Here is a 19,118-nt window from a genome sequence, read left to right on the forward strand (position 1 = left end):
CATACAAGCATGCACATGTAGGCACACACAATTTCCACATCATTATTTAAGTATCTTCATAGAGGTCTACAATTAATCTTTCATTCCATTAAACTGTCTTTGTTCACATCAGAGAAGTTTGTCAGAGGTGGACAGTTTTTATGTATGTCAAATACTATGAAGTAGTATTTGTAGTATTTGAATGTATGAGCGTGTCTTCAAGTGGGAACTCTTACAAAGAGAATGGGTCCATAATTTGGTTTTCAGTATTTGCTACACCATTGATATGAACTCTGAGGGAAACCTTAGTTTCTGCCCCTCACAGGTAAGCTGAATAATCTTTATATCCAAAATAACACAAAGTTTTCGGTGAAATTTCCATCATTTTATCAAATAACAGTTTAATAAAAATCATTATTCTGCAATAGTGTTTAAACTTTGACACAGTGACTGTTTCTTTGGGAGTTAAGAGCAATCCCTTTCTCATTTACATATTAGGGTGCTATGGTACTGTTGGAATTAGAATATATTCACAGAGTAGGAACATATGGAAACATTGTTTGTATGGCTGTTTAAATTTGTCTTTAAATGACAATGCCTCCTAGCCTTATTTCTTTGCTGAAAAATTCAAATAGTCACTCTGAGAAGCTAGATTAAAGGAAGACTAAATTCTTTTTCAAAGAAAACCCATTCTGAGATTTTTTTTTTTTTTTTGCTTTGCAATGAAATAGTACAATCAAATTCATTGTGATGTGACAGGCCTATACATTTAAAAGCTTAAGTTTCTACTTACTTTCATCATGCTGAATCAGAGAAGAAAAAGTTGGATGTTTGTTCAAATATTTACTTAATAACAGAAGCAAGGAATGCCCCCTTTCAGAACCTTTCATAGTTCTCAATGAACTCAAAGATTCTGAAAGAAATCCAAGCAGAATAAAAAAAAATCTCTTCTGGAGAAAAATGGTGCTATTATTTGACCTTATTCAAATCAAGATGACAGGAAAAGCTATGTATTCTAGATGACTATGCTGGAAGGTACCAGAAGGTATGAAAATTCCCTCGTCAGATGATAGCAACACGGACTGAATGCTGGACACCGCAAATGTGAAAGACAAACAACCGAGTCCAAGATCCAGGGCTTTTTTTTTTTTCCAGTGCAGTTCCGTTTTCAATTCTTCAATGCAATCTGTGTGCCATATTTTAGGTTTGCGTCTACAGAAGGGTCAAAATTTCCAGTGCTCCCATTTCAGCTGCTTATTTACAGAGAGCAGCTTCCTTTCTGGACAGAACTGTGCCTAACAGAAGAAAACGTCAACATCTCTTCCTTATTACTGCGTCTACAGATTTTTATTGCTTGTCTTTATACCCCAATATTATTCTTCATGAAACTCCTAAGTGTACAAACTGTTAGAACAGAAAATTATAAATTTTAGATGATTAGCCTTTATATAATTTATTTCCTTTAAGACTGAGAATTCTATATCTCTAAATACTAGCAAATTAATTTCACCAATTGCTTCCATTGATTTTGTTTTTACTTCATTACTTCATTTTCTTCAAGATTTATGAGATAATGTCTGATATTTATGTAACATAATGTATTCTTTTGAAAGAGAATATGCTGCAATTTGAAGCAACTCAAGCTTGTAATTATTTTCCATCTGTACAATGCCATTAAAGTCTATTGATAAATTTTAAAGTTTTATTCTCTGTAAACAATTCATTCCACTTAACCCCAACTTTAGCACACTAGTATTTCTTCGCAATTCACTGAAATATGTGGTCCACTGTTCAATGTTATTTCTGGAAATTGTCATTCAAATTTAGTTTGTGGAGTGATGAATTTGAAACTAGTCAAGATTATATTCATAATTTAAAATATTATAATTATGTTTCATTATTTCTCTGTAAAATGTATAATCACAAATAATAAAATACATGTCATACTATATACCTAATAATATCCAGGTAGGTAAGATGCATTTCAGCCATAAAATTTTGATATAAATCTATAGTATCAGTGTATATGTGTATTCAATACATAGATTTATAGTTACTAATTTTATTAGCACATACAGTGTGATATTAACTCTCAAATCCATTTAATATTGTTATTAATCAGTACATGGTACTTTATATAATTTTCTATCGATAAAATAAATTATAATTTATTAGTACTTTCATTTTTATTAATCTTTGAGCATTATATGTATAAAATAAGATACCATATCTACCCCTAATATCCTCTTCTAACTCACCTCATAATCCCAACACATCCTCCAAATTCACTTCTTTCTTGTTGTTATTAGTCCTGCTGATAGGTACTGTTTACCCATGAGTAAACAGTGACTACATCTTTACAAACAATATTACCTTACACAAAAGATATCCACTGATACTTGCTCTCAGTATGGCCTGGAGTCTGAAGATCATCTATTTCATTTATTCTGGAATTTTACTGTTTTTAATTCTGTGGTGGTTATTTGCAGATAGCCATGACATTTGATGGAGTTCATGAGTGTGAAAGTCAAGTCACTTTCAAAAGACAACACTTCAGAGAATTCCTCATTGTGGTGATTCCCTTGAAAGTTGTTCAGCAGACAATGAAAGAATGATCCTTGAAGAGACAAGAATGAAACTAGGCTCAGACTGACTTTATCCTAACTGGTGTTGGACTATGACGTCCACAACCTGGCCCAAATCATTTTGCTTTAGTTACATTTAAGCACAGCACAATTTTGGTAAAAAAAAAAGTATTAAGGTAACAATTAACTCATCAACAAGTGCATAACTGAAGACATGTTTACATTGAATTTTCTTACAAAGTATATTTGACTTCTTTCACAAGAATAGGTATTGCTTACTCAGAGATAGTGCCCAAGATTTAGAGTCTGGGGAGTTTAACTGAGGTAAACATATAGCCTGTGGGTGTTAGGATTGCCCTGACCTTAGGATAAAATAGAAGTCACTTAGGCTGTTGTAAAGCACAAGAGACCTTGCTGATAAAAGTGGGTTTATGGTTTAAAAGCAATACTCAAGATTTAGAAAAAAAGCTTTTAGATAAGTAAAAACATAAATTCTGGAAGATAAGTGATGTGGGATTTCCCTCTGTATGCTGTGATTATCATTGATTAAAAAGAAACCTCTTTGGGACTAGAGTGGGGCAGAATAGAGCTAGGCCAGGGGCAGGGGGTGGGGTGGCAATATAATGGATGCTGGGAGAAAGAAGGTGGAGTCAGAAAAGCCATGCAGCCACCAGCAGAGAAAGATGTGCCAACATATTGCTGCTAAACCACGAGCCACATGGTAAAATATAAAATAATAGAAATGGGTTAATTTAAGATATGAGCTAGCATATTTGTATTTGGTGGTATTTTATAATAATTTTCCCCCATGTATAGTAAGAGATTTTTGTAACATGTTTGATATTTAAATTTTTTAAATTATTTGGTAGCTTAAGCAGAAACATTATTAGCATTCAGTTATAATGAGAGTCCAGGAAAGATATATATCAAGATAATCGACAAAGTAACATTCTAGATAGGATAAAAAAAAACAGTATGTTTCTTTTTTTTTTTTTTTTTGAGATTTCAGGGCCTCATTTCATGCCTATGTCTGTGTTTTATAGTTGACTAGTTAGGGATGGGCATTATCTATGTCTGTAGTAAGTTTTTCCAGATCTTTAAATACCTGGTAGCAGTACACCTCACCATTCTTTAGATAGTACAGTTTTCATTTTTTGTTCCCTGATAGTCACATAGCCTTGGAGGTGATGGGTTTGACATAAATATTATATTTCAGACTGAGCACACATTCTCTATACTCAGCACTTTGGGCAGTTATGTGTTGTTCTATTGACTGATTTTCACTGTCAAGAGAAACAAAATTGACGAAGTTGGGAGGAGTCCAGTCTATGGGTATACACACATTCAGACACCAATGTGACAGCATGACACTTTCAAAGTAACAATAGCAGGTTAGAACCTAGAGTATGTGACGTCACCGCTGTGAGCTTTAGAACAGGATCAAACATGAAGCAAGATACTGCCTAATGTGAAACAGGCCCCAAATCTAATCAAAATATGGTTTGTTACCCTATTACCATGTTTCCACTATGGTGACTCATCCTGACTCTGCTTTCCTTAAAAATATACACATATACATTTTTTCTACTTTGGGAGGAAGTGATTATAATTTTAAATGAAAATGTATTGATGACTATCAGTAAAACTTTTTGAGACTCATTCATTGACCAAATACAGATATACTATTAACATTATGAAATAAAATAGGCCAATATGTGAAGATGCTTTTAACAGTTCTCAATGACAGGGGAAAAACATGAAATACTTTTGTATAGACTTGTAATTAATTATGATATATTTAATTGTTACATATTTCTATTTAAATCTTTTTAACAATAGTTAAACTAGAATGTGGAAAAAATGAAACGTATGAGATACCAAGATTCATTGAACATTTTCTTCAAAGTATATTTAATTTACTGACCAGCTACAATTTTTCTATTTTGTTTTGCCATTTAAATAGTAATCTACTGTGTTTCAAGAAAGAAAACATCTTGAGAACTCAGTGGGATAAAGCATATTATGTCTGTGTTGAGTGCATCTGGCAGTGAAAGCATTAAAATCATATACAGCCACTGAGTCAAACTGTGATAATCAGTCTGCATGGGATAACCTATTATCCATTATTTAGGAGTTCTGCTGGGAGCTGTGCTCTTCTTTATTTTCTGCATTCTTATGAAACTCTATTTGGAAGAGTGTTACATTCAAGTGTACATCATCTAATGAGTACTGATTGAAAAGATATTCTTTTAATTGTGAAGATTTTGCATGTGCTGAGATAGCACCACATATTATAATAATTTGAATGACTCTCTGGTGCCTATACTAATTTTCAGAATTTAAGATTTTTCAGAAATATCATGCTACAAACAAATATTTATACTAGAGTATTGTCTTCACAATGCTCTAGTTTAAAATCCAAATTGTATTACTCATACTGTCACCAGGCTTCTCCTAATACTGAACAGGGGCGTCTTGTGAGAAGTGGCTAAGACAAATAAGTTGCTGTTACTGTAATACTGAACAGTCTAGAAATATCAAAATTTAACATAGGATTATGTGTTAGATCAAATTTTAATGTAGTTCATTTTTCAACACTTCAAATGAAAAATTTTGAGGAACCACTGTTATCTCCAGATGCTGCCTACCTTCTCTGCCCTTTTAAGAAAGAAAATAATTCTGGTTTTCTAAAGTTTTTCTATAATCTAGGCCTTTAAAATTAGGTCAGTATCTTAAAATAAAAGATTTAATTGAATGCTAACTTTTATGTCTACCCTTAATTACCTCTAAATATTCTCTTAGAACTTTTGTGCAGATACAAAAATAAAATATACTTTTAAATCTTTAAAATCAGTTTTTCCTCTGTAATATGTGCACAAATATAGAGTTTAATGTTAATCATCCATGTTTTGATCATAAATACATTGAAGTAGAGCAGGAATATATATATATATATATATATTCCTGAATTGCACATATCCAGTCTATAAAGTTGTACAGACTGATACATCACACTCAGCCGATACATGGTTACTTATGGGTGTGTGTTTTGAGCACTGACCTCTAGGTATTCAGTACTTGGTTGTTATGCATTCTAATGGGGATGACTACTTCTGCCTTCAGCTCTATTGTTTGTTGTGGTTCTTTGTGTACAGTTCAGAACTCACATACTGTCGCATCTCTGCTGACAGGTCCTTAGCTATCATTCTCATTTAACTCCATAAGTACCATAACGTCATTTTTAATCCTGTTTTATCCTTCTTGTTTTATCTGTAAGGAATTTAGCAAAGGAAAAGTCATTACACTATATTTAATGCCCCCAAATAGCTCCAATTAAAATATCAAACTTTAAAAATGCCATCTTCTTTATCTTATGTGATACACACCTAAAAAGTGAAGAATATATATATATATATATATATATATATATATATATATATATATATATAAATTAATGGCTGCTGTGGACTTTTCTAGTTACTTTCAGGTTTTATGTCCATTATAAGTTCCACTTTTTGCCAAAGAATAAGTGATGACAGTCTTTGGACTGGAATATTCTAACAAATAACTGCATTCTACACCACTTGTACATACTGCTTTTTCTTTTGAAAGGGCAACTTAAATAATTAAATAAAAATGTGTCTTAAGTCAGTTTCCCATGTTTGTGTATTATAAATGATTATAGCCAGAAAGTCCCTGCGTCTCCACACATTGCACACCTATAGAATTAGTTGTATAGGCTACAGTACTTGTTTCTGAGACAGTAAAACATCGTCAAACATAATAACTGAGAAAGCTTCCAAGAAGACTCATATGCAAATGTAGCTGGAGTCAAGCCCCAATTAAGTTTGTTTTAGTAGTCAAGTGAGTGTTAGGTAAGCTTGATAAGGACTATTAAATCATATTAAAGCATATTAAAGCATTTCTTCTAACATTAGGAGTGAAAGCAAGAAACAGAAAGCTGGTGTGCAAATGAAAAATATCCTACGTTCTTAGTAAATACTTGGTATCGCTAACTATTAATTTATCATATACCTTCAAATGAGTTGCTTCCAGTGCAGAGGCATCAGAAGACAGAAAATCAATCTGTTAAAATTGTTAATAGGAATATTAAAAATCTTAGCTTACATGTTAGAGGAAGGAATCTAATCCTAGCAAAAATCTCACAAAGGTATTATTATAAGAAAGATGTGTGGTGCCAGAATGGTTTGCATCATTCCCTATAACTGTTTTATATATAAAATGTGACATGACTTCAAAATTTTTCTATTTATTCAGGTTTCCATTTTATGCTATCTGGTATATTACATCTTAGACACAGGACATAATATATTCTAGTCATAGCCATTCTCAATATTCTCTCAATTATTCTTCCAACCCTTCACAGAGATTTTATCAAAATATACCTATCTTTATTGCAATTTTTGTCAAGATTGAAACAAATTTTGTATTTTCTACCCAAGACTCTTTCTTTCAGACGTATTGAGAGCAGTGCTGTTGCCATGAGTACCCAAGAACATTTAGGTGATTTATTCACTGTTGTTTCCAAAGTAAAGCCATACCCACATTGATGGAATTTTTATGATTACCTAAGTCTTCTGATAAATTTGTTTATTCATTAATTCAGGCCCAGACTTACTAAAAAGTAAACAGAAAGAAAAATGTGAGAGGAACAATGAAAAATGAAAGTGGAAATTTTGTTTAAATCAAACAGCCTTGGCCATTTTAAATCGAGGTCTTAAAGGCAGTGTCCTTTGCATTACAGAAGCTTCTCAGTTTCAGGAGGTCCCATTTATTCATCGTTGCTCTTATTGTCTGTGCTACTGGGGTTATATGTAGGAATTGGTCTCCTGTGCCCATGTGTTGCAGACTACTTCAATTTACTGTGTCTGTAGCAATGTAATCAAGTAATCATATGCACAAGATTATTTATCTCTCATGACTAAGGAGGATTCTGAAGGTAATCAGTTCACCTAGCTATCTTGGAAAGTTTGAAAGCATTTGAACAAGTAAAGCACTCATGCTAAGATCATGGCTGGAAACAAAGAGAATGGTGATACTATTTATCTTGAGTGCATGATAGTGATGCTATAAAAATTGATGAACCACTGTCGTTTTCCTCACAGTTGCCAAATCACCTCTTCTCACACTCTCTGTTTCACTGATGGAATAGAGAGCAACAAGTCATGTTGATACAATTCATTTAAAAAAAGAAGAAGAAAGAAAGAAAGAAAGAAAGAAAGAAAGAAAGAAAGAAAGAAAGAAAGAAAGAAAGAAAAGAAAACATGAAAAGTGACAGAGCTGGTATCTGTTTAAATATCTCCAGGAATTCACGCTGTACTTTGTCATTTTACCATTGCAAATATCTGAAATTCTAAAAATTCATTGTGTGAATTCCGAGGTAATGTAGAGCGTCTATTGCTGAGAAGAGCACTATGACTACACCCACTCTTATAAAAGAAAACCCTTAATTGCCTGAAGCCCTGTTTTATGGAGGCATTTTCTCAGTCGAGGTTTCCTCTTCTCAGTTTACTCTAGCTGGTGTCAAGTAGACATAACTATTCATAACTGCCATAGAGTGCAGAATTCAGACCTCAGAGAAGTTCCTTTTTGTAGTAAATAGTATTTAATATAAATTATAAATATTCACAATTGGTCAAAGTGTAGAATGCAAACGTGGAGTATAAGTCACAAATAGATGATCTATACCACATATCCTTCCTGCCAAGCTCTGGGACCATCTTGGAAGAGAAACAATAAAATTTGCAAGACCCGGACATCATAGGGGACCCAAAGCAAACAATGATACTGAATTTAACAAGAGTGCTTGCTGTATTCATGAACCAAGAAAAGCTGTAACCCTGCACAAAACTTGAACAACATCAAGCCGGTCAACATCACATCATAGTTAGAGGAAATGCTCACGTGCTCCCACCACAATCAGAAAATCTATTCACTATTTCTGACTGTTAATGAAAGAAAAGTCAATTGTTTTCAATTCTGGAACTTCTGGTGGATTGATTATAATCCAGTGGATGGCCTTTAACCAATGAGGTTTGAGCAACACAAGTAGGATTCCACGGGTTATTTTTTTTTTTAGGTACTCAAAATTAAGATGGGGGTGAAGGATAGTCTAGGGTAAGATAGAGGAAGGAGTAGAGGGTGAATATTATCAAAATACAAGGTGTGCATTTATTAAATAATCAAATAATTAAGAAATTATTGTCTCTTAACAATGGCACTACACATTTGCAAGCGATGTAACAGATAACTCTAGCGGTGTAGTACAATGTTTTTTCATTTTATATCAGTTATTAAGTAGATCTAATGCTAATTAAAACACTTTATTCACTGAGGTAGAATTTGGAATAAGAATATTTTCAATCTTTCTAATTTTGTTATTTTATAGTTTATTGAATAATGTTATATAAATTCCAATGTATGGGAATTTTTTTAATTTACAAACATTTCTGATTAGCTATTTTCAGGAATATTCCTCATAATCTTATTTCTCTAATTTAATCTTAAAAGTTCAAATTGATTAAACTTGGCAAAAAAATAATGCTACATTTTCAAGTAAATATTTTCTTGTGCCAATTTAAAATTATTTCACTGCTTCATTTGTTTCTCAGATGTTTTTTTCCTGTGCTTACATACTGAGAAGACATAGAGGCTCTCTTAACTATGAGTCAAGATGTGTGGTAGAAATAAGCATTATTTTTAATGGAATATAGAGAGAATTAGAAAATTTTTACTCATTTTATATATTTTTAAACCTATAAAATAAAATGTATTTTAACATCATTTGAGAGTTCTATAAGAGATAACTTAATTACAGTGTATTGACCAACAGTTTAGATAAATGTCTGTTTATTTATTTGATGTGGGAGTGTCATATATCAATCTGTTGATTTCATTGGCTAAGTAATAAACAAACTGCTTGGGCTCATAGCTTAGAACATAGATGGATGGAGTAAACAGAACAGAATGCTGGGAGGAAGAGGAAGTGAGCTCAGACTCAACAGCTCTTCTCTCGGGGGCAGACGCCTCAGAGAGAGACACCAAGCTCCCCGCTCCCGGGAAGATGCACGCAATGAAGCTCCGACCCAGGATGGACATAGGCTAGAATCTTCCCATTAAGACCAGTGCTACATAGATGATTAGAAATGGGCTAAATTAATATGTGAGAATTAGCCTAGAAGAGGCTAGATAGAAATGGGCCAAGCAGTCTTTAAATGAATACAATTTGTGTGTTGTTATTTCGGGCATAAGCTAGCAGGCGGCCGGGGTGCTGGGGACGCAGCCCCGCCGCTCCCCTATTACATCATTTATTTCCATTTTCATTTATTGATTATTAAAATATAATTATAACTTGAAAATAATTTGAAAATGGTAAATCTGATAATGTTCTGTTTTTTAAGCTTTTGATGCGTGTTTGTTAATCACCTTAAACATTTCAGTTATGAAGGACTGAGAGTGAACTAACTTAGTGTGTACTAAATTATCAAAGACCTTAATATCCTTTATATTACTTATGAAAATTCAATCCACATTTGAAATTTAGAATTTTTATCGGATTTAAATAAAAATATTAGTAACTTCTCTTATGTGTTAAATGATGTGTGGGATCCTTCATTGGTTTGGATATTTTTCTTTCCAGATATTTCTTGTGAAGCGACTATGCAGTATATACAGATGTAAAATATATCAATAATTTAAAAATACGATAATTTAAAAATCTATGCATTTTAAAGCAATCATAGTTTATAAAAATATGTTCCTAATGAATATTATAATTATTTTTTATTTCAGTACAGTAATATTTATAACAATCATATAATTGAGGTTTACCTATTATTTTTGTTGGGTAAGAAACTTTAATACATATTCTTAACTTTATAGTCTAAACTTTCTTGATTTTTCAGTTCTATCTTATGAGTAGTTATAATACAATTTCAGATAAAAAGGTAGGTACACTCCATGAGCACTTATGCTGCTAAGTTGTACTGCTACATAAAATAGTGCATTTATTGAGATTTTTCAGTTTACTGATTATAAAGGGAAATAATGGCATTTTCCATTATTACCTATGCGTTTCCATTAAAAATTCACTTTAATTTTAATAATAAGAAAATACCATTAAAATATAGAATTTGTGTTTATAAATAATGACTGCTTTCAGAGGATAGTGAGGGTAACCAGTACCTTGTTAATGATGACTACATTTTATATTTTATTATCTCCAAATTTATTATTTTATTATCTCTAATTTTATTTTAATTTATTATCTCCAAAACACTCAATAAAAGTATCACAGAAGGGGAAAACCCACCTTAGGAAATTGTTACTACAGATATCCTAAAAGCATTATTTAAATTTACTATAACTGCAAAGTAAGAATAGATGGAGTATATGCTATAAGGACACAGGACAATAACCTGAACAATATGTAATTATAATGAATTGGGATTTAAAGAAAATTTTAAGTAACTCTTATTAATGACATGTTAAAGTCTGGCTAGAAAAGTTGATTTCTACACTAGCTCAGTCAGCTCATTTTATCAAAGAGATAAGAATGTAGACATGATAACAGAGTGAGAGACTTGAGTGATTCATGAGTCAAAAGGTAACTTAAAATAAGATCAATAGAATCCACTCCAAATGAAACAAAGAGATAAACAAACAAAATGATACAGAAGAGAACATCCAATACCCAGAGAACATTATTGATTCATTCAATACAGGCGCATCTTGAGTACTCTAAGAAGTGAAGAAGAGAAGAAAACAAAGCAAAAAAAAGTATTTGAAACAACAATGGCTTTACATTTCTTAAAGTCATCACATAAGAAACCACAAAAATAAGTATAGACTAAGAGGTAAATGAATAGGATATGCATATAACAAAATAGTTCCTAGCAATTAAAAACACCGCCAGTATAGTGATTGCTGGGAGTATAGGCATTAGCAATAGGCTCATTTGCTTAGTAAAAGAATGTAGGCCCCATATAATGCAAACTATACCTTCTGGTTTGTGTGAGAATTGTCAAGAACAGACTGGAGACTGATGAATGACTGGTCCTCATCAGTGTTTAGGCTGTAATGGAGACAGGTATATAAGACAGATCCCTGATGGTAATTGTGGGCAAGTTACATTTCATATCATATGACAGTACTATATACAAAGCCAATTATAGCTTTCAAAACTGCTACTGCTGTGTTTATGAAGTAAAATTACTGCATGCAAATAAGAAATAATCCATTCTTACTAAAGAGAAAGAGAATTTAGAATCAACAAGTGAATATTGCAAATGTATCATATAATTATGTGAAGAAATGAGCAGGTTTAGGTAAATTTGTAATCAACTTCTTGTATCTAATCTAAATTTTCTCACAACATGGACAAGTAAACTATCTCTGACAAGAAGTTAATATAGTTTAAAATTAATAGTCACTGACAGAAAAAAGAAGAGGAAAAAGATGAAATGGCCAACAATATGAGCTAAATCTCATAGTACAGTCGATAAAAAAATCTTACAAGCAGATGTGATATGCAGTGTGTATATATATTATATGTATACATGTCTTACATATACATTATACACATATACATATCAGATATGCAGAGGTTTGGGGGTAGCTCAGTTAGTAATATGGCTATCTTGTAAAGCATTGCGTCCTTGCATAAAGATTTAATTTGAGCCCTACACTATAAAACAGTCCAAGAGCTACATCATATGTAAAAAGCCAGGGAGCAGAAAGTTTCACAGTGTTCAAGGCTGGGTGCATCAGAAGTTCCAGCTTGGCAAGGAAAACTTGAAGGTCCCTAGAAAGTCATGGGCCTGCCATTCACATCGGTGAAGGAGGTATCAGCAGCAACACTAGAGTCAATTAGCTAGCATTGAGAGGACAGGTGAGAAAGATCATTTGCAAATACACATACATACGCACACCTACTGTGGTAGTGTGAATGTAATTGGCTCCCATAGGCTCATAAAGAATGGCATCTTTAGGAGGTGTGACTTTTTTGGAGTAGATGTGGCCTTATTGGAGGAGGAGTATCACTGTAGAAGCAGGTTTGAGGTCTCATATATGTTCAAGCTACTACCTGTATATCAAGGTGTCACCAGCACCATATTTGCCTTCATGTTGCCTTGTTCACAACCATCATGACAATGGACTAAACCTCTGAAACTGTAAGCCACCATCTCAATTACATGCTCTTCTTTATAAGAGTAGCTTGATTATAGTGTCTTTTCATAGCAATAAAAACCTTAAATAAGATGCCTATTCAAACGTATATAAACATACATACAACAAAAGTACATTATCCAGGTTCATTTTAAGGGCCAATGTACATACACATGTCTCTCAACACTACCTTCTCAGAGTGACTAGAAGCAGTGATAATATGCAACAGCAAAGACAACAGCCAAGGATTGTGAGTAGCTCTGTTGAGAGGAGCTTGCCAAGCATGTACAAAGGCCTGGCTTTGATTACTAGGCTTAACCCTGGAGATGATGGATTCTGACTGTGACAACAGAAGGATGTGAAGATAGGAAGTTTGGAAATCCAATATCTGCCTACATAGTGAGTTGGAAGACTCTGGAGGTAACTAAAAGCCTGTCTGAACAAACACACAAAACAAAACAATTGAAAATACTCCATTTTTTGTTCTCAAAAATTCCCAGATGTAAACTTCTTTCTCTGGAAAATATCTGGGTTCTTTTGTGATCTAATTGCTTGTGGCAATGGTAACCAAAATGATGCAGAAGATGTGGTAAATGTATTAATGTCAGTATAAAGAATATGCTGTAAAATAAGTGATGTTAATGAGACCCAAGTCTGAGTCCATGTATATATATACACATATACAAATAACTAGATGTCAAAGTACATGGTAATTCTGTAAAATTTTTTCTTTACAAAACAATTTTATTTTAGAAATTCATAATAAAACGTATCCCTAAAATAACTCAAAATCATTTCAGAGTTGCTGAGTAATGGGACAATCCTATAAATACTGCTCTTGATGATACTGAGGCAATGAGGTTGGAGGACAGAATTATACACCCACTTAGGTCTGGGACATAAAGTTTTTTTAGTCCTGTCTAAAAAAGGCACTAACCAACTAAATCAGCAAATTAGTGTAAAATAAATAAAACAATAATAAGTAAATGAAAGATGTCTGTAACAAGACACACTGAAAATGAGAAATACTGTGCTTGAATATTCTAATAAAATATATGTTAATAATCTATCACATCACCTTCTAAAACTGAGTTTCAAGATAAAGAACCCAAGTTTATATCCTGAAAATTGCCACCTTAAAGAAAAAATAAATATTACGGATATAAGGTATTTCCTGGCCTAAAGTATTCAAAAAATATTATTCCCGTAGTACCCTTCTGAAAAATCTGGATTGGCAATGTACATATAACTCTATAAACTCAATATGAGGAAAGATAAATAACAAATCTGATGAATAAGAGCAGTAGAATAACTGAAAGCAAAGAACCAATAAGTAAGAAGTTTAGATCCCAGAAGTGAAAGGACTCTTGAAAGTGACTTACCCAGAAGTACTTTGGAAGGGGCCTTTTTATATCCTATGAGCTGGCTAATTGATTTGTGTCAATTGCACATCAAATTCAGGTGAATCTGGTAAGTTAAACATTTAAAGGAAATTTTGATTGGTAGATAGGTTGGTAAAAGAGTACAAATTTCCCGAAAAAAAGGCTCACCCCAAAGCTCTAAAATGAATAGATGAAAGGCTGGATGATAAGTCAGGACATTCTGGATTTTAGCCTTCAACTCACAGATTGGGTTGAACATATTTTTTTTTTCGAGACAGGATTTCTCTGTGGTTTTGGAGCCTGTCCTGGAACTAGCTCTGTAGACCAGGCTGGTCCCGAACTCACAGAGATCCTCCTGCCTCTGCCTCCCAAGTGCTGGGGTTAAAGGCGTGCGCCATCACCGCCCGGCAAAGTTGAACATTTGGTATTTAGTTTTCCCAGGCTTATAACCTTTACCAACATGTATGGAATGGGGTGCCTTATTCTGAGTGCTAGGAGATATCTTCATATAGTATAGAATAATATTTATTAAAGAACCAAAAGGTGCATCCAAGAATATACTTTTCCATGACTTGAGGACACCTGAATGAAGTAGAATGGGTGCAACAGAAGTTAGTGTGAGTGTGTTGCTGCTTTCTATTCATATCTGTGCACTGTATGTGACTATGTTTTTAAATTGTGTGTGTGTGTGTGTGTGTGTGTGTGTGTGTGTGTGTGTGTGTGTAGGAATGAGGAGTGACCAACATTTAAAATGAATCATCTAAGGGCTTAGGAGATACCTCAATAGATAAAGGTGCTTGCCTCCAAATCTGATCACCTTGTGGGACCCAAAGGCTCTACGGAGAGCATTTTTAAGAAGATTGTCACTGTGTGACAACTGCAGTCTGTTTCAATGAAGTCAATAAAGGACAATCTTCGTGAGGATCAGAGAATAGAAGAAGCAGGTAAAGCAAGCGACCTGTTGTAATTTTAACTTTGACTCTGATCACATTAAGTGACAGGGAGATTGAGCTGGGAATCTGTATGAGGAACAAGATAACCCCACCACCAACAACACAAACAGCAATCTCTTTCTCCAGGTGAAAGGCAATGAGGTGAGCCCCAAGTTCCATTTTATCTCTGATTATCTCAGAGATAATTATCCTTGTTATTTCTACGACCAAACTTGAGTAGAACAAGAAACAGGCACCAAGGCAGGGCTCAGAATTCTGCAGGAATCTGTTGATGGTAAACTATTCAACAAACGGGCAACAGAGCTAGGGTAAAGGAATGTTACCATCTTTCCATCTATACGGGGGCAGAAGAATCAGATGGAGACACATTATTATCAGGGGTGAAAGTTTCTTTCTGGTCCTTATCAAGCTTATCACTTCATGTGGGAATTCTTTAGCTTCCTTCAAGCTCCTTGTTTGCTCTTTTGTACTACTTAGCTTGTAAATCAGTGGCCTTCAGGCATGCCCTCGGCTCTCCCTCTTTCAGAGAAAGGTCAGACCTTTCTGCACCTGTACGCGAGCTGTACAGGTCCAATAGCCCTGAATCGGAGGGCTGCCTGAGGTCCTTCTAACCATGAGGGGCTTCGTCACTCTGTTAGAACTGACTTTGATCTATCTCTTCTCTATATAAGCACATTTTCCATTCAGTTCTTGACTGTGTTGTGTTTCTATTGATGATTCGGGTATGAAATTCATTGGACACGAGTGCTTGAAATCTTGCTAAGGATTGGAAAGTGCTGTCAGCTCTTCCATTGTAGAAATGTACCTAGATTCAGGGAAATTTTAAACTGTGATAATCTGATTTCAGTGATTAATAGATGCTTTTAGATAGCGATTTCATGTTAAGAAATTTGGAAAAAACAATCAAGTGTAGTGATTCATTCCTGTAATCCCAGGACTTAATTAAAAAATACCATTATTAGATTGGTCTATATTGAAGTCTGTAGGGCACTTTTTTGAAAATGATTGATGTGGGACTGTCCTGCCCAAAGGGGGTAGGTGGTGAGTAGGTAGTTTTGGGGTTTATAAAACAAAATAAGCAAGCCAGGAAGAAGTCACCTATGGCTTCTGTTTCAGACCCTGCCTCTAAATTTCTGCCCTGACTTTTCTCAATGATGGATTGTTATCTGAAGGTATGAGGTGAAGTAAACCCTTTATTTCAATAGATCCTTTGCATAATGATGTTTACCATAATAGAAACCCCAACTAAGACACATACACACTGTATGCATAATTACAACAAAATTATTAACTGGTAATTGGAAATTCTTTGCTGTAAAGTGCTAAATTTGTCTAAAGAAGATTACAAACTTGGATAATATGTGTGGCTCCAGGTTATAAGTATATATCAGATAAATGGTTTATACTTTTATATAAATAGCTCTTTTGAAGGCCATTCAGGTAAGCTGATGTGAACAGTGAAGATTAATGTCCTTAAGCTCCTAAAGCTGAAAGAAGAATAGATTGAGTTTTATTTCCTGGGAGGAAATTGAAACTACATTCTTTTCATTGGTGTTCAAAGTAAAACACTAGAAAAGAAGCAGATGCCAACAATGAATAACTTCCTACACAAATCATGTCACAGATAAGATAACAATCCAACATCAGTTGAAACACAGATATAGTCAACAATTTCTTAGATTTATGGACTGATATAAAGTTAGAGAAAATGAAAATCTTTGAAGAATTACTCTATTATTTAGAGAGCTCTAACTCTAATTTTTGAAACAGTTTTGGATTTTAATAGGATGTTTTAGTTGAAGGATTAAGTAGAAAAGTGGAAACTACAGCTCATTCCTCAGTCAAACCTATCACATGTTTCAAATGAAGGTTTATTCTCTCAAGAATAGATTGATAATAAAAATACAAGATTATTTATGAAATTTAGCTCAAAAATAAAGACAGTCTCCGAGTAATGATTGAATTAGAAACAAATGACATTGTTTACTCTAACAGTAACTACACGTCTGGATCACTCCAAATGAAATAGCTCTGTTTGAAAAGTATATGTGCTGCACACTTTACAAACACAGTCACAAGTTTATTGTCTTGAAAAGAAAAGAAAAGCTTTAGGTTAGCATAAGGAATACATATATAACAATCAAAAGATGCGCATTTTCTATCATGGATATTTATTAGGTAGCAAAAACACTTATGATACGTTTATATTAGTTTGCTTTCCTATTGCTATGATAAAATCTATGACTAAAAGTCATTCATGGGTGTAAAGTGCTTATTTTAGTTTACACTTCCTAGTTAACAATCAATCATAGAGCAAAGTCAAGGCAGGAACTCAAGACAAGAACTGAAATTAAAAATGAGATGCTTACTAGTTCATTCTTTGGCAGTTGCTTGGCTAGTTTTCTATTGCAGGCCAATTCTGATTGCCAAGGAATTATACTGCCCAAGGTGGGTTAGGTCCATCCACTTTAGTCATCAATCAGGACAATCTGTCACCTGGATGGCTCCAGGCCAACTAAGATACATAATTACTTAGATTTGTATCAAATTGACAATAATCACCAGCCAGAACAAATTCATTAAAGGCACATAGCAAAAGAAGTTAAGGAAAGAATAATTATCTCTTTAACTTTCATCAGTTTAAGGTATAAATGATTTCCATAACTATACATGCAGTTTTATTTGAATTTAACAGTGAAGCATTCCAATTATTTGAAGAAAAGATAAATTTCAAGAAATTCCAGAGTAGCTGAGGAGAAACATTTTCCAAATCTGTTGTGTATACAACATGCATAGTCCCCTGATAGAGCAATTTGTAATAAACAGAAGGACTTCAGGAATAAAGCTGAACAAATAAAAATGACTGTTAACTCTTCTTTATGAACATAAATAAATTAACCAACTTTTGAATCTAAGATATTAAAACAAATTAAGCAACAGTTAACTAATTTGCAATATCAGTGCATAGCATACTACATAGAAATAGTTGCTTCTGACTGACAATTATTCCCTAAGATATATGAAAGACTCTTATTAGGAACTATATATTTTGATTAGACTGAAAATCTCTAGTGTAATCAGTATGTGGCGTTGTTTCTTTGCATACTTGATTTCAACATTGATGTAACTGAAAAATAAGAGCAAATCCCCAAATGTAGAGAAGAAAAAGCACTGAATACTGTGTTCTGCTTGTTATATGGGTAAGTGTTTCACAGGATAATTAGTAAGTGTGCCAAAGATATTCAGTATGAAAATAATAAATTTTTTATGTATTCCTAATAGATTCCTTCATGTAAATTTTGTGTAATTGAATGGATATTTATTGCACACTCACAAACTATAAATAATATTTAATCTATATAGTAAACTGTGTTTATATTTACAACTATCATGTAACTACTTTATCAGCAAATTAGTAAAAAAATATTAAAATTCAAAAGTTTATAGATAAATATAGTGACTTTCTCTGGATCCCTCTATGAGCAAATTTGTGTATTTGTCAGCAGATACACAAATTCAGAAATAAGAACACATATTTAGATTTAAGCCAACTTTTGCTTTCAGTAGTTTCATCGATGCTAGCAAACATCATCTTAGCAATAAAGGGTTGCAAGAAGTAAATAGTATTCTCAATATTTCAGAGCACACAGAAACATAGGTGGATGGAAGAAACATGACGTAATTTAATGCAAAGTTCCATTAATAGATCAGATTAAATGTGATTTCGCAGCCTTGCATATGATGACATGTATTTCTCTGAGCACAAGAGGTGGGACTACAAAGTGTAGCTGGAGTCTTATTATTAGAGTTACCATATGAGGAAACAAAGAAGCAAGAAAACATCTCTTGAAAACAGTAATTGAATGTCTTGCTGGTAAGGCTATACAAAGAGGTTAATTGAAAATACATGAAACTAGTATTCAATAACAGGACATGTTCACCTCAGTGGCATCAAAATAATTCAAGACAATATAATAAAAAAAGACATTAGGAGGAAAGAAAATCACTGACTGCATTTTGACTAGGAAAAT

This window comes from Microtus pennsylvanicus, chromosome 15 (assembly GCF_037038515.1).
Source record: "Microtus pennsylvanicus isolate mMicPen1 chromosome 15, mMicPen1.hap1, whole genome shotgun sequence".
Taxonomy (NCBI): domain Eukaryota; kingdom Metazoa; phylum Chordata; class Mammalia; order Rodentia; family Cricetidae; genus Microtus; species Microtus pennsylvanicus.